Source organism: Hemitrygon akajei, chromosome 9 (assembly GCF_048418815.1).
Source record: "Hemitrygon akajei chromosome 9, sHemAka1.3, whole genome shotgun sequence".
In the NCBI taxonomy this organism is placed as follows: domain Eukaryota; kingdom Metazoa; phylum Chordata; class Chondrichthyes; order Myliobatiformes; family Dasyatidae; genus Hemitrygon; species Hemitrygon akajei.
Window position 1 is genome coordinate 28,622,923 of NC_133132.1, and position 14,668 is coordinate 28,637,590.

Genomic DNA, 14,668 nt, shown 5'->3' on the forward strand with positions numbered 1-14,668 from the left:
TAACCACGGTTATTTTAAAAATATTAAAATGCCCGTTCGGTTTGAATGAAATTAAACCGTGGCGTTGAGTCACCAGGGTGTTGTTCTCCATATTCTCCCATTCCTGTGCCTATCTATATTGCTCATGAATATTGCAATAGAACTCGCACCGGGACTTCCGGTAAGATGGCGATTGTTTAGCTGCTCCGAACTTTTGTTCCGTTACTGTCGCTATCTTTGCACTAAATGTCTCCATTTTTTAAACCTTAGTTAGGAATTATTTCGGTATCTCTTACTTGCCTGTGAATATATCTAACTTACAATGTCTAGCAAGAGTTCTAAATCCGGGAGAAAAGAAGCTATGACCCCGTCGGACGAGACGATGGTTACGCTTGGAAAGCTCCGAGACGAAATCTTAAAGAAATTTAAAATCGCTTTCAAACAGTTAGAAGACAAACTGGATCGGATCAACGATAAAGTGGACAAACATGCTGAACACTTATCTCGCATCGATTCGACTTCTGAAGATTTAGAAAGTCGTGTTCGATACTTGGAGACTCTCTGTTCCAGCTTAGAGGAAAAATCTAACAAACTTCTTTCCAAAATGGTGGATCTCGAAAATCGCAGTAGAAGCTGCAATATCAGAATTCTGGGATTGCCAGAGGCGACCGAGAAGGGATCAACCGTGAAGTTTTTCGCCGAGTTTCTCTGTGAGTTATTCGGGAAAGATTTGCTTCCGAAGCCGCCCGAGCTCGAACGGGCACACAGAGTTTACGTTCCCCCCAGAATTCTGGGCTCCCGCCCGCGACCAGCAATCTTGTGTTTCCATCAATACCAGGTAAAACACAGTCTGATCGTAGAGGCGCGTCGCAGGGGGTCGCTTCCTTTCAAGGATACAACCATTCGCTTTGTGGAAGATTTTGCACCCCAGACCTTAAAGATGCGCGCTGTGTTTAAAGGCGCAATGAAAGTGCTTTTTGATCGTGCTTTCAAACCTTCCGTTCATAACCCTGCCGATCTACGAATCAAGCTTAATACCGGGAAATACAAGTGGTTCAAATCAGCGAAGGAAGCTAAAGCGTTTGTGGCAAGTCTTCCGGCTATCCAGTCATCTTCGGAATCTGATCGGACCTCCTAAAATGGTGGATAAGTACTCCTCGTAATAAAATTACTTTTTCTGGACTCGGAATTCACTTGAATCCCTCAGACATTATTCATTGAAACTTTAAGGGCTGTTGACAATCTCTCCCGGGATTTGGTGTGTGTGTAATCTATTTTTATTCATGTATAACATTACCTATAGAGTTCTACAACTAACTCTAACTTATTTTGGAGGTTCGAAGTCTTTAGTGAAGGCCTCCCTGTTTGTCGGTTCACAGTTCAACTGCTGATTTATTTTTCCTTTGTTTTAAATATTTATTTATTTTATCTTTTTCTTTTCTTCACCCCTTTTTTCTAATCTCTGAATTTTTTTCTCCCTTCTCTGTAAATGGTTGATAAATACTCGTCTTGAATTTATAATTTTCCCCTTCCTCTTCTTTTTTCTTTTTCCTTCTTACTCTTTTTTCCCTCTTTCTCTTACTCTTAATTTTTCGCGGGTAGGTTAGTTTTGGTTTTCTTCCGATTTTCTCTGAATTAAGGTCTATTTTTCTGCAGAAGGTGTTCTAATCTGTAGTTATGTTTTCTAGTGCATAAACTAGTTATTATTTGCTATTGTATTTATACGGAACTGTTGTTAATGACACAGATCTGGAAGTTGTATTTGGGTTAATTTTTTTGGTAGAGCTAGCTACTTGTTTTGGTAGCCGTCTAGTTTTGGGTTGTGCGGGTGGGGTGAATTTTCCAGTTCCAACATCTCTTTATTGCTTAGGACATGTTTATATTTTGACCTTACGAATCTATGTTTACATCTCTGCTTCCAAACTGCTATTGTACTGCTTGACTTTTTATATGCCTGCTGCCTTTTATGCATTAGTAATTGATAATGGCTAGTGCACTTAAATTCGTGAGCTGGAATGGAGAGGGATTGAACCACCCTGTTAAAAGGAGGAAGGTATTCTCACATATTAAACAACTCAAAGCTGACATTGCTTTCCTCCAAGAAACTCATATTCGTTATTTTGATAACTCCTGGCTTCTGTCAAAGTGGGCGGGTCAGCATTTCCATTCATCCTTTGCCGCTAAAGTTAGGGAAGTTTCCATTCTTATTAACTCAAATATTCCTTTTGAACTCCATAATAAAATATCTGATACAAATGGCCGTTTTATTATTGTTTCTGGTAAACTATATAACACTAAAGTTGCACTAGCAAACCTGTATGCCCCCAACTTTGATGATGTTAACTTTTTTGAACGGTTTTTTTCCTCACTACCAGACTTAAGCTCATACTCTCTTATACTGGTTGGTGACTTCAACTATTGGTTGGATCCTAAACTGGACCGATCGTCCTCTGTTACCAGATAACCTACTAAATCTGCCTTAGCTATTCAATCGTTTCTCTCTAATTTTGGTATCTCTGATATATGGCGTTTCCTCCATCCTACGGAGAGAGATTATTCTTTTTTCTCACATGTTCACTAGAATTGACTATTTCTTACTCGATAACCAACTTATCCCATTTGCCCACTCTTGTGACTATCAGAGTATACTGATTTCTGACCATGCCCCAATTACCCTCTCTCTGAACTTTCCTGGTCTCCCTCAGAGGAACAAACACTGGCGGTTCGATTCAATTTTATTACCGGATGATGATTTCGTAAAATTTATTAAGGACCAGATAACCTTTTATTTTAACACTAATACATCACCTGAAGTGCCATCCCAGATTGTCTGGGATGCCATGAAAGCATATCTGAGGGGTCAAATAATCTCTTACACAGCAAATCTCAATGGAAGATCCCGTGCAGATCGAGCAGACCTCATTAACCAGATTAAAGATTTGGATCAAATATATGCCCAAACTAAGAACCCTGAATTATACAAGAAGCGCGTTGAACTCCAAATTAAATTTAACCTTCTGTCCACTCAACCTGTCGAACGCCAACTTCTCGAAAGCAAGAGCCCCTTTTACATTCATGGGGATAAGTCTAGTAAATTCCTAGCCAATCAGCTGAGGCGTTCCAAAGCCAAACAACATATTACAAAGATCCGGAAGGAGAACGGAGACTTTACATCGGATCATTTAGAAATTAATGACGCATTAATTTAACATCGGTAGCTGAGCGAAGGGCGCTGAGTAGGCTACGGTCAATTATGGATAACTCTGAACATCCTCTACATAGCACCATCCAGAGACAGAGAAGCAGTTTCAACGACAGGTTACTATCGATGCAATGCTCCTCAGACAGGATGAAGAGGTCAATACTCCCCAATGCCATTAGGCTTTACAATTCTACCGCCAGGACTTAAGAACTTTTTAAAAGCTATTATTAATGCTTTTTGAGATAGTGATTTAGATGCTTATCATATTTTTTACTGAGTTAAGTATTGTATGTAATTAGTTTTGCTACAACAAGTGTATGGGACATTGGAAAAAAAGTTGAATTTCCCCATGGGGATGAATAAAGTATCTATCTATCTATCTATCTATCTATCTATCTATCTATCTATCTATCTATCTATCTATCTATCTATCTATCTATCTATCTATCATTTAAAAAATTTTATTCTCGGTTTTATTCCTCTGAATCTCTGAATGACAATATCTCTGTGGATCAATTTTTACAGAATCTGAATATCCCCTCACTTTCATCTGATTTCAAAGCCAAACTCAATGCGCCTATATCACCAGAAGAAATATCTTTTGCAATTTCTGCACTGTCCTCAGGGAAATCTCCTGGACCTGATGGGTTCCCTGTGGAATTTTATAAATCATTCTCTTCACTTCTTTCTCCTCAGTTACTTTCAGTATTATCTGACTTGTTTAATTACGGCAAATTGCCACCCTCTTTCAATGAGGCATCTATTATTCTTCTTTTAAAAAAGGGCAAAGACCCAACAGAGTGTTCCTCGTACAGGCCGATCTCTCTGCTCAATGTTGATGTAAAGATCTTAGCTAAAGTGTTGGCTCATAGATTAGAAACCGTTATTCCCTCCATTATCTCTGATGACCAAACAGGCTTTATTAAAAACCGTCTCCCTTTTTTAAACATTCGGCGTCTATTTAATATTTTATACTCAGTTCCAACTGGGACTCCTGAATGTGTTATCTCCCTTGATGTGGAGAAAGCATTTGATCGTATAGAGTGGAACTACCTTTTTGCAGTCTTAGAAAAATTTGACCTCGGCCAAAGTTTCATCTCTTGGATCCAATTGTTGTACCTGTGTCCTACTGCTTCTGTTCTAACTAATTTTCAGAAATCCCAAGTATTTAATCTCAAACGTGGCACCCGTCAGGGATGCCCCTTAAGTCCCTTTCTCTTTGATTTGGCTATAGAACCTCTGGCGATAGCATTTCGAAATTGTCCTGAATTGACCGGGATTTGGAGAGGGGGTGTTGAGCATAAAGTTTCTCTCTATGCTGATGACTTATTACTCTTTCTCTCAAATCCGTCTACATCCTTACCTCTAATGTTTTCACTTCTTGACCAGTTTAGCCAGATCTCTGGCTATAAACTCAACTTACATAAGAGTGAACGTTTCCCAATTAATAAAGAAGCACAAGAACTAATATTTCGTGATCTCCCTTTTAAAGTAGTCCATAATCAATATACTTATCTTGGAATTACAGTCACAAGGAAGTTTAAAGATCTCTTTCGTGAAAACTTTGTCAATCTTTCATATGCTATGAAACAGAGTCTGGTACAATGGTCACCTCTATCCATGTCCTTGGTAGGCCGTATTAATGTTGTTAAAATGTATGTTCTCCCCAAATTTTTATACATTTCAATCTATCCCAATTTTTATTCCTAAATCTTTTTTTGATTCCTTAGATTCTATTATTCTGTCATATCTGTGGCAGAATAAGCGCTCTAGAATTAATAAAATCCACCTCCAAAAATCTAAAAAAGAGGGTGGCATGGCTTGACCTAACTTTCGCTTATATTACTGGGCAGCTAATATACGCTGTGCTGCCTTCTGGTCTTTCTTCCACGGTCAACCCGAGTGCCCTAACTGGGTGGCAATGGAGTTGAGCTCCGCTAAAGAATTATCTATATCTGCACTTCTTGACTCTGCACTCCCTAGCAGTCTGCCCAGATCAATAGCTAATCCTCTGGTTAGACACACTTTGCGTATATGGGCTCAGTTCAGGAAATGCTATGGTTTCCAGGGGTTTTCCATTTCTAGCCCTGTCGCACATAATCACCTTTTTTTTACCTACTACGTACGATTCAGCATTCCATGTTTGGTACAGGAAGGGCATTAGACATTTTGAAGATCTCTTCATTGATAATCGCTTCGCTTCTTTTCAGCAGCTCTCGGTTAAGTTCAACCTGCCTAACGCTCACTTTTTCAGATATCTCCAAATCCGACCCTTTACTGCTCCCTTAATTCCTAACTTTCCTGAAATGCCTGCGAAAAATGCTATGGACCTATTTCTTTCCATTAATCCACTAGGTAAAGGTTTAGTTTCAATTATCCGAGATAAACTAGCAGCCTTACGACGGGCCCCTGTGGATAAAATTAAAATGGCCTGGGAGCAGGATTTAAATATCTCCTTATCCGAGGAGAGCTGGGACTCAGTTCTCAAATCGGTTAACTCAACCTCCCTTTGTGCTCGCCATTGCCTCTTACAGTTTAAGATTGTTCATAGAGCCCATATGTCTAAATCTAAATTATCTCGATTCTACCCTGGCATTAGTCCGCTCTGTGATAAATGCAAGAGGGGCGTGGCCTCTCTCATCCATATGTACTGGTTCTGTCCTAGCTTGGAGAAATTCTGGAAAGATGTCTTCACTACATTATCGGGTATTCTGAATCAGCACCTAGAACCTAACCCCTTAATTGCTCTGTTCGGTTTTTGGGGCGAGACAGATTTATGTCTGGGTCCGACCAAATGCCGAATACTATCCTTTGCCTCTCTCCTGGCGAGACGCTTGATCCTCCTTAGGTGGAGAGATGTTGCCCCGCCCACTCATGCGCAATGGCTTAACGACATTATGGCCTGCTTGGACCTCGAAAAAATTCATTATTCAGTTCCTAATTCGGATCTAAAGTTCCATAAGGTCTGGGGACTTTTATCGAGTACTTTCATAACCTTCCTCTTGACTAGGGTTTATTTTTTCTTTTTTTTTTCCTCTTCTTTTCGGTCCCTTGCTTTCAGCTCCCTTTTTTTCTGTTAGTAGACATTACTATCCTCTGTTGCTAAGTGTATTCACAGTCTGGGAGTTTGACTGTCCGGACTTATACTCTTTATACTGTGTGGTGGTTGGTCTGGAGTTGTTGTTGTTTTTTTCTTGTGTTGTGGGGCTTGGGGAGGACACTAAGCTCACTTGTCTTTAATTTAGGTGCTTTTTTGTTAAATTATCTTCCTTTGTAGCATATTGTTATCGTATGCTTATTCTTGCACTGTATTAATGCTCCTCATTGGGATTTGGGGTTTTTAATTTTGTAAAATGTTTTGAAAAACTAATTTAATTTTTTTTTTAAAAAAACTCGCACCCAATCCTTTCGCCTGCAGCTCGTTCCATATTCCCACTACGGCCCGAGTAAAGACTTTATCCTCATGCTTCATTAGATTGAGATCGAAAGTCTTTAAGAGATTCAAGGGAGTCGAGACGTGACAGGCGACCGCAGACCAGACATCTGATCAGCCTGCTCCTATTGTTATTCCTTCGTATGTCCACAACTTGAACTTGCTGAAATAGTCATTTTACATTAGATCTTTATTTAAAAAATCACAATTTTAATTTCATTCAAACCGAAGGGGCATTTTAATATTTTTAAAAATAACCGTGGTTACCAAGTTTTTCGTTTCGAATTCCAATGAAATATATGAACTGGTCATCCCCACCAGAACCCAAATTGAAACTATTACTGCCAGTACTTTCAAGCTACCGAAAGGTATAGATACTGTTATTGACCACTACTGCAGAGAAGCAGGCTCTTCAGCCCATCTAGCAAAACTATTACGCGGACCAGTCACCAGGGCGTTGTTCTCCATACTCTACCATTCATGTGCCTATCTATATTGCTCATGAATATTGGAATAGAACCCGCACCCAATCCTTTCGCCTGCAGCTCGTTCCATACTCCCACTACAGCCCGAGTAAAGACTCTCCCCTCATGCTTCATTTAATCGTTTCATCTTTCATCTATGATCTCTAGTTATAATTTCACGCAATTTAGTGGAAAAGCCCAACTTGCATTTACATTGTCTATTCATCTCATAATTTTGTATATCTCCATCAAATCACCAGTCATTCTCCTTTGCTTCAGGGAATGGAGTCCAAACCTATTCAACCTTTCCCTATAATTCAGGTTAAGTGCCAGTAACATCCTTGTAAATTTTCTCTGCACGCTTACAATATTATTGATCTCGTATTGTGATCTCTTCTGGGGAAGGTCTGACCTGTACAAAAAGGACGGGCCTGAACTGGAAAGCGACCGATATCCTGCGGGCAGGTTTGCTACAGCTGTTGGGGAGTGTTTAAACTAGTTTGGCGGGAGGGGGGTGGGAATCAGAATGTAAGTGCAGAGATTAGAGTAGAAGGACAAGGGCATGATGCTATGTGTTCTGAGTTAGTGAGGAAAGACAGGCAGGGGACAAAACATAAATGTAGACAACACAAAGTACACTGCGAATGCTGCGGTCAAATCAACACGTACAACAAACTGGAAGAACTCAGCAGGTCCGGCAGCATCCGTGGAAACGAGCAGTCAACGTTGCGGGCCGAGACCCTTCGTCCTGACGAAGGGTCTCGGCTCGAAACCTCGACTGTGCTTCTCCTTATAGATGCTACCAGGCCTGCTGTGTTCCACCAGCATTTTGTGTGTGTTGTTTGAATTTCCAGCATCTGCAGATTTCCTGGTGTTTGAAGAGGAGACCCATACTGGATCTAGTTCTGGTTATTGAACCTGGTCAAGTGGCAGACCTCTTGGTGGGGGAGAATTTTGGTGAGAGTGACCACAACTCCCTTAACTTCAGCATAGCTATGGAAAAGGATACAAACAGACAAAATGGGAAAGTGCTGAACTGCGGAAGGGCTAAATATGAAGGCATGAGGCAGGAACTGGCGAGAGTAAATTGGAAACAGATGTTCAAGAATGAAAGCTCGGAAGTAATGTGGAGGAAGTTGAGGGAGCACTTGTGCTGGGTTCAGGATAGGTTTGGCCTACTGCAATAAGGAGAAAATGGTAGGAAAGGGGAACAGTGGATAACGAAACACGTGAGGCAACTCGTCGAGAGGAAGAGAGAAGCATATGTTAGATATAAAAAGCAGGAATCGAGGGTATGGGGCTCATAAGAAAATTGGGGTAGCCAGGAAGCTTAGGAAAGGACTTAGGAGAGCTCGAAGGGAGAATGAGAAGGCCTTGGCATGTAGGATTAAGAAGAACCCCAAGGCGTTCTATGGGTATGTGAAGAACAGAAGGATCACAAGAATGAAGGCGGGGCCGCTAAAAGATAAAAAAAAAGGCAATATGTGCCTAGAGGCAGAGGAGGTTGGGTAGGTCCTAAGTGAATACTTTGCATCAGTATTCACAAGTGAAAAGGACTTTGATCGGAGTGAGGTCGAAACAGAACAGGCCTGTGTGCCGGACAATGTGGAAATTAAGGATGAAGAAGTGTTGTATCTTCTGAAAAACATCGAGATTGTTAAGTCCCCAGGGCCGGACGTGATATACCCCAGGTTGCTGTGGGAAGTGAGAGAAGAGATCGCTGGAACAATAGCTATGATCTTTGAATCCTGTTTGGCTGCAGGGGAGGTCCCGGAGGATTGGGAATGGCAAATGTAGTTCCCTTGTTTTAAAAAGGTAATAGAATCCTGGGAACTATAGACCAGTGAGTCTTACGTCGTTGGTCTGCAAACTATTGGAAAGGATTCCTAAGGATAGGATCTACGAGCATTTGGAGACGTGCAGACGACTCAAGGATAGTCAACATGGCTTTGTGAAGGGAAGGCCGAGCCTCACGACCCTAATTGAGTTTTTTGAAGATGTAACAAACGAAATTGATTATGGTAGGGCGGTAGATGCGGTCTACATGGATGTTAGCAAGGCACTTGACAAGGTCCCCCACGGGAGACTCATCCAGAAAGTCATGAGGCATGGGATTAGTGGAGACCTGGCTATTTGGATTAAAAAACGGCTTACAGGAAGAAATCAGAGGGTAGTAGTGAAAGGAAAGTATTCTGCCTGGAGGTCGGTGACTAGTGGAGTGCCACACTGATCACTCCTGGGGCCCCTGCTCTTCGTGATGTTTTATAAATGACCTGGATGAAGAGGCGGAATGTTGGGTGAGTTAGTTTGTGGACGACACGAAGATTGGAGGAGTTGTGGATGGAGCTGTAGGTTGTCGAAGGCTACAAGAGGATAGAGACCGGATGCAGAGTTTGGCAGGAAAGTTGCAGGTGGAGTTCAATCCGGATAAGAGTGAGGTGATGCATTTTGGAAAGATAAACCAGAAGGCTGAGTACAGGGTTACTTAAGTCTTAAGTCGGTTACTTAAGAGTGTGGATGAACAGCGGGACCTTGTGGTTCAAATCCATGCATAACTCAAGGTTGCTGCACAGGTTGATAGGTTAGTTAAGAGGGCCTATGGGATATTAGGCTTCATTAATAGGGAGGTTGAGTTCAAGAGTAGAGAGATCATGTTGCAGCTCTACAAATCTCTGGTGAGACCATACTTAGAGTAATGATTTCAGTTCTGATCACCTCATTATAGGAAGGATGTGGAAGCTATAGAGAGGATGCAGAGGAAATTTACCAGGAAGTTGCCTAGATTGGAAAACAAGTCGTATGAGGTAAGGTTAGCAGAGCTGGGACTTTTCTCCTTGGAGCGTATAAGGTTGAGACGGGACTTGATAGAGGTGTACAAGATTATGAGAGGCATAGATAGGGTGGATAGCCAATACCTGTTTCCCAGGGCACGAATAGCATACACCAGAGGGCATATGTACAAAGTTAAGGGGGTGACGTTTAGGGGAGATATCAGGAGTAATGTTTTTATACAGAGGGTTCTGGGTGCCTGGAATGACTTGGCAGGGATGGTGGTAGAGACTAAAACGTTAGGAGTATTTAAGAGTGTCAGGGTCCGGTCCGGTCTGGAATCAGCGTTCCGGGTCTCGATCCGGTCCTAGTGCTCCGGACTCCGGGTCCTGCAGTTGTCCCTTCCGTCACCCGTGAACTGTTTAGGACCCTCCTGGCTCAAGGAGGCACACCTGTGACTCATTGAGCTGCAGGTGTTTATAAGGGTCCTTGTGACTGGGACCAGGCGGGTGGTCGTTTTGTTCTGTATACTGTTCTGCCCTGGTTGCCGCCCTGCTTGGAATCCTGTTCTACCCTGGTTGCTGGACTGTTCTGTATATGCTCTATCCGGTTGGTCTTGTTCCCCTGCATCTCTCCGGTGCGCGGGTCCCGCTGTTCCACCTTATTTTCCTTGCTTGCGCTGCCACGCTGTCGGTTGCCTTTCCCAATTTACCAATGTACCCGGTGGATCACTGTAGTTTGGCTGCTTACCCTGGACCCAGCTTCCTATCCGTTGCCTCCGTCGGGCGGATCCGGCCGGACTGCCGCTGCCCGGCGGGGGTTCTGCCCCTTCCTACCCGTTGCTTCCGTCGGGCGGGACCGGCCGGACTGCCGCTGCCCGGCGAGGGTTCTGCCCCACCTATTGCTCCCTAAGGGTTGTGCCCCGCACCTGCCCAGGTGTCCGCGACTGGCCCAGGCCTCTGTGTTTTCCGCCTGGGAGGCGGCCCTGCCCGGGATCCATGCGGCCCGCCATGAGGAATCTGCCTGCCTGCCTGCCCCGAACTGTGGGATCTGCCTGCTTGCCTGCCTCGAACTGTGGGATCTGCCTGCCTGCCCCGAACTGTGGGATCTGCCTACCTGCCCCGAACTGTGGGATCTGCCTACCTGCCCCGAACTGTGGGATCTGCCTACCTGCCCCGAACTGTGGAATCTGCCTGCCTGCCTGCCTACCTGCCCCGAACTGTGGGATCTGCCTGCCTGCATGAACTCCGGGAGCCCGCTCCGCTCTGCCTGCCTGAACTCCGGGAGCCCGCTCCGCTCTGCCTGCCTGACACTCTATCTACCTGAACCCCAGCTCTACCCTTAAATGCCATGGCATCCCCATCCTCTCCTCCCCCTCGTACTTCAGTGTCTGCGTCCTGCGTTTGGGTCCATCCGGCCCCCGTTCCTGACAAAGAGCCTCTTGGACAGGCACATGGATGAAAGAAAAATAGAGAATTACGGGGTAGTGTGGGTTTAGTACTTTTTTAAAGGAATATATGGGTCGGTACAACATCGAGGGCTGAAGGGCCTGTACTGTGCTGTAGTATTCTAGTGTTCTAGTGTTCCTATGGGCAGGTGACTCGGACTATACAATACTCCAAATGAGGCTTCGCAAAAATTTTATATAACTTCAAGTTTTCGTCCCAACTCTTGTACTCAATATCTACTTTGATCTGTGAAGGCCAACATGCCAAAAGCTCTTTTTACGGAGCTACTTACCTACGACGCCACTATGAAGAAATTATGGATCGGCATTCCTTCTGTTCTACCGTACTCCTAAGTGCCCTACAGTTCACCGTGTAAATCCAACCTAGTTTGTCCTCACTTTATTTTGAATAATAACCATATGATGTTTCCAGCCTGTTTTTCCCAGCTGTTCCAGATCCCACTGCAAGATTCAATGACATTACTCGCCGTTCAGTACGTCCCCGATCTTGCTGTTATCCACAAATTTGATGACGTAGATTGCAATATTATGATTCGGATCGTTGATATAAATGACAAACAACAACGGACATAACACCCATCCCTGAGATACACCACTAGACACAGACCTCCACTCAGAGAGGCAAACATCGACACCACTCTCTGGCTTTTCCAGTGAAGCGAATATCTGATTCAGATTACTACCTGATACTGAATGACAAGCGACTTAACCTTCATCACAACCTCCCATATGGGGCCTATGTCACCGGCCTTGCTATAATCCATGTAGGAAATATCCACTGTCTTTCCTTCATCAAATCTTTTGATAACGTTCTCGAAAATCTCTAAATAGTTGGTTAGACATGACCCACCTGGCACACATGCATGTTGATTATTCATTATTAGACTCTGTTTTTCTCCAAATACCTATAAACCTGATCCCTTAGAATCCAGTACAATAACCTGCCTACAACTAACGTCAGTCTTACCTGCCTATAATTGTCAATCTTATTCTTAGAGAGCTTCTTGAACAGCGGAACAAAATTGGCTACCCTCAGCTGAGGCTAAGGACAGTTTAAAATGTTTGCTGGGTCCCCTGCTCTTTCTGCACTAGCCTCCCACAAGATCCGAGAACATGTACATAGAACATAGAACATACAGCACATTACAGGCCCTTCGGCCCACAATATTGTGCCGACCTTCAAGCCCTGCCTCCCATATAACCCCCCACTTTAAATTCCTCCATACACCTGTCTAGTAGTCTCTTAAACTTCACTAGTGTATCTGCCTCCACCACTGATTCAGGCAGTGCATTCCACGCACCAACCACTCTGAGTGGAAAAACCTTCCTCTAATATCCCCCTTGAACTTCCCTCCCCTTACCTTAAAGCCATGTCCTCTTTTACTGAGCAGTGGTGCCCTGGGGAAGAGGCGCTGGCTGTCCACTCTGTCTATTCCTCTTAATATCTTGTACACCTCTATCATGTCTCCTCTCATCCTCCTTCTCTCCAAAGAGTAAAGCCTAACTCCCTTAATCTCTGGGGATATATCCACATTACGTTGTCTCAAAACTGTAAGCACCTCCTCCTCTGTAATCCTTTTAAGTCCATGAACACCCTACTGTTTTGCCTCACACTGTGTCCGTCTCTCGGGTAAATACAGATATAAAAAAATCCATTTGTGATCTCCATAATCCCTTTCAGCTTCATGGCCACTCTAATCGGAAACTAGTCACTTGCTATCCTTTTGCTCGCAATATACATGTAGAAACTCTTGGGATTTCCTATGCTTCGTCTACCAGAGCAACCTCATGCCTTCTTTCAACCATTCTAATTTGCTTCTTCAGTGTTCTCTTATGCTCCTTAAAAGTACGATTTTTAGACTCCAGGTCATTTATATAACCTGTTTATATATTTTTATATATCTTCCAAATAACAGTCTCCGGCTAGAATGGCAAGTCTCCTCACACTGTGTCCGTCTCTCGAGTAAATACAGATATAAAAAATCCATTTGTGATCTCCCTAATCCCTTTCAGCTTCATGGCCACTCTGATCGGCCATGAACCCCTACATTCAACCACTACCCCCTGCCGTCTATGCGCAAGTAGTTTCTGAATACAAAGAGACAAGTCGCCACGGACTCCATGCTTCCTAATTTCTGGATTAGTTTCCTGAGAGGGACTTTGTCAAAAGCCTTACAAAAATCCATGTAACCAACATCCACAGCCCTACCCTCATCAATCTCTCTCGTAATCTTGTCAAATAACTCGAAGTTGGCAAGGCACGACCTGCAACGTACAAAGCCTTGTTGGCTTTCCCTAGTTAGGGTGTAAATTTCCAGATGTTCATATATCCTATCCCGAAGTATTTTCTCCCGCAATTTCTTACAACTGACGTGAGCTCTCTGGTCTATAGTTCCGAGGATTTCCCTTTGTTCCCTTCGAATATAGAGGTGCATCATTAGTCACCCGTCAGTCCTTTGGGACTTCACTTATGGCTAGAGGCCACGAAGATACTGGTCAAGGCCCCAGCCATTTCGTTTCCTGACTCCTTCAAAAACCAACGGTAACTCCCATCTGGCCCTGAGGACCGATCTACGTTAATACTCATTGGGAGGCCGAACACCTCCTTCTTCTTAACCTCGAAATGCCCTGACGTATTTATACAGTCAGGACTATATTATCTTGAAAAGATGGTTTCCTTCTTGCGATCTTGCATATATGTAATATTGCGTTGCACCTTCAGTGATCTACACGTCATATTGGTACGACAATGAACGTTAGATGTTAGAAATCTAAAGCAAAACCATACATGCTGGAGACGCGGTTCAAGCAGCATCTGTAGAAAAAGAAACAGAGTTTGTGTTTCTGATCCCCCACCAGCCATCAGGATATCTGATGAATTGAATTGTCAGCAATAGCTCTTCTTACACAGAGGCTTCCTGCCCTGCAGAGTATTCCCTACATTTTCTGTGTTTAAGTTTAGCTGCACCTTAACTGTTCCGAGCATGCCCTTCGGCATTTCGCAATGAACTGAGGTTCATTTTTTTCGACGACCTACAATTTGTATTTCTGCAATGATGGGAAATGCTAATCTTGAGGAAGATCGGCGAAGGAATTCTTATTTATACCCATGACCTTGCATAATCTAAGCACTTGTATTCACTTATACCTTTCCTTGCCCGTGGCTCCCGGGCATCGGGTTAGGGTAACGGTTAGCGCAACACGACAACAATAGCTCCGGCTTCACTTCTGGCGTTGCGTGTCGGAGTTTGATCGTTCTTCCTGTGAATTGCGTGGGGGTCTTCCGGGTGCTCCGGTTTCCTCCCACAGTTCAAAAACGATCCCGTTACTAGATTAATTGATAATCGTAAATT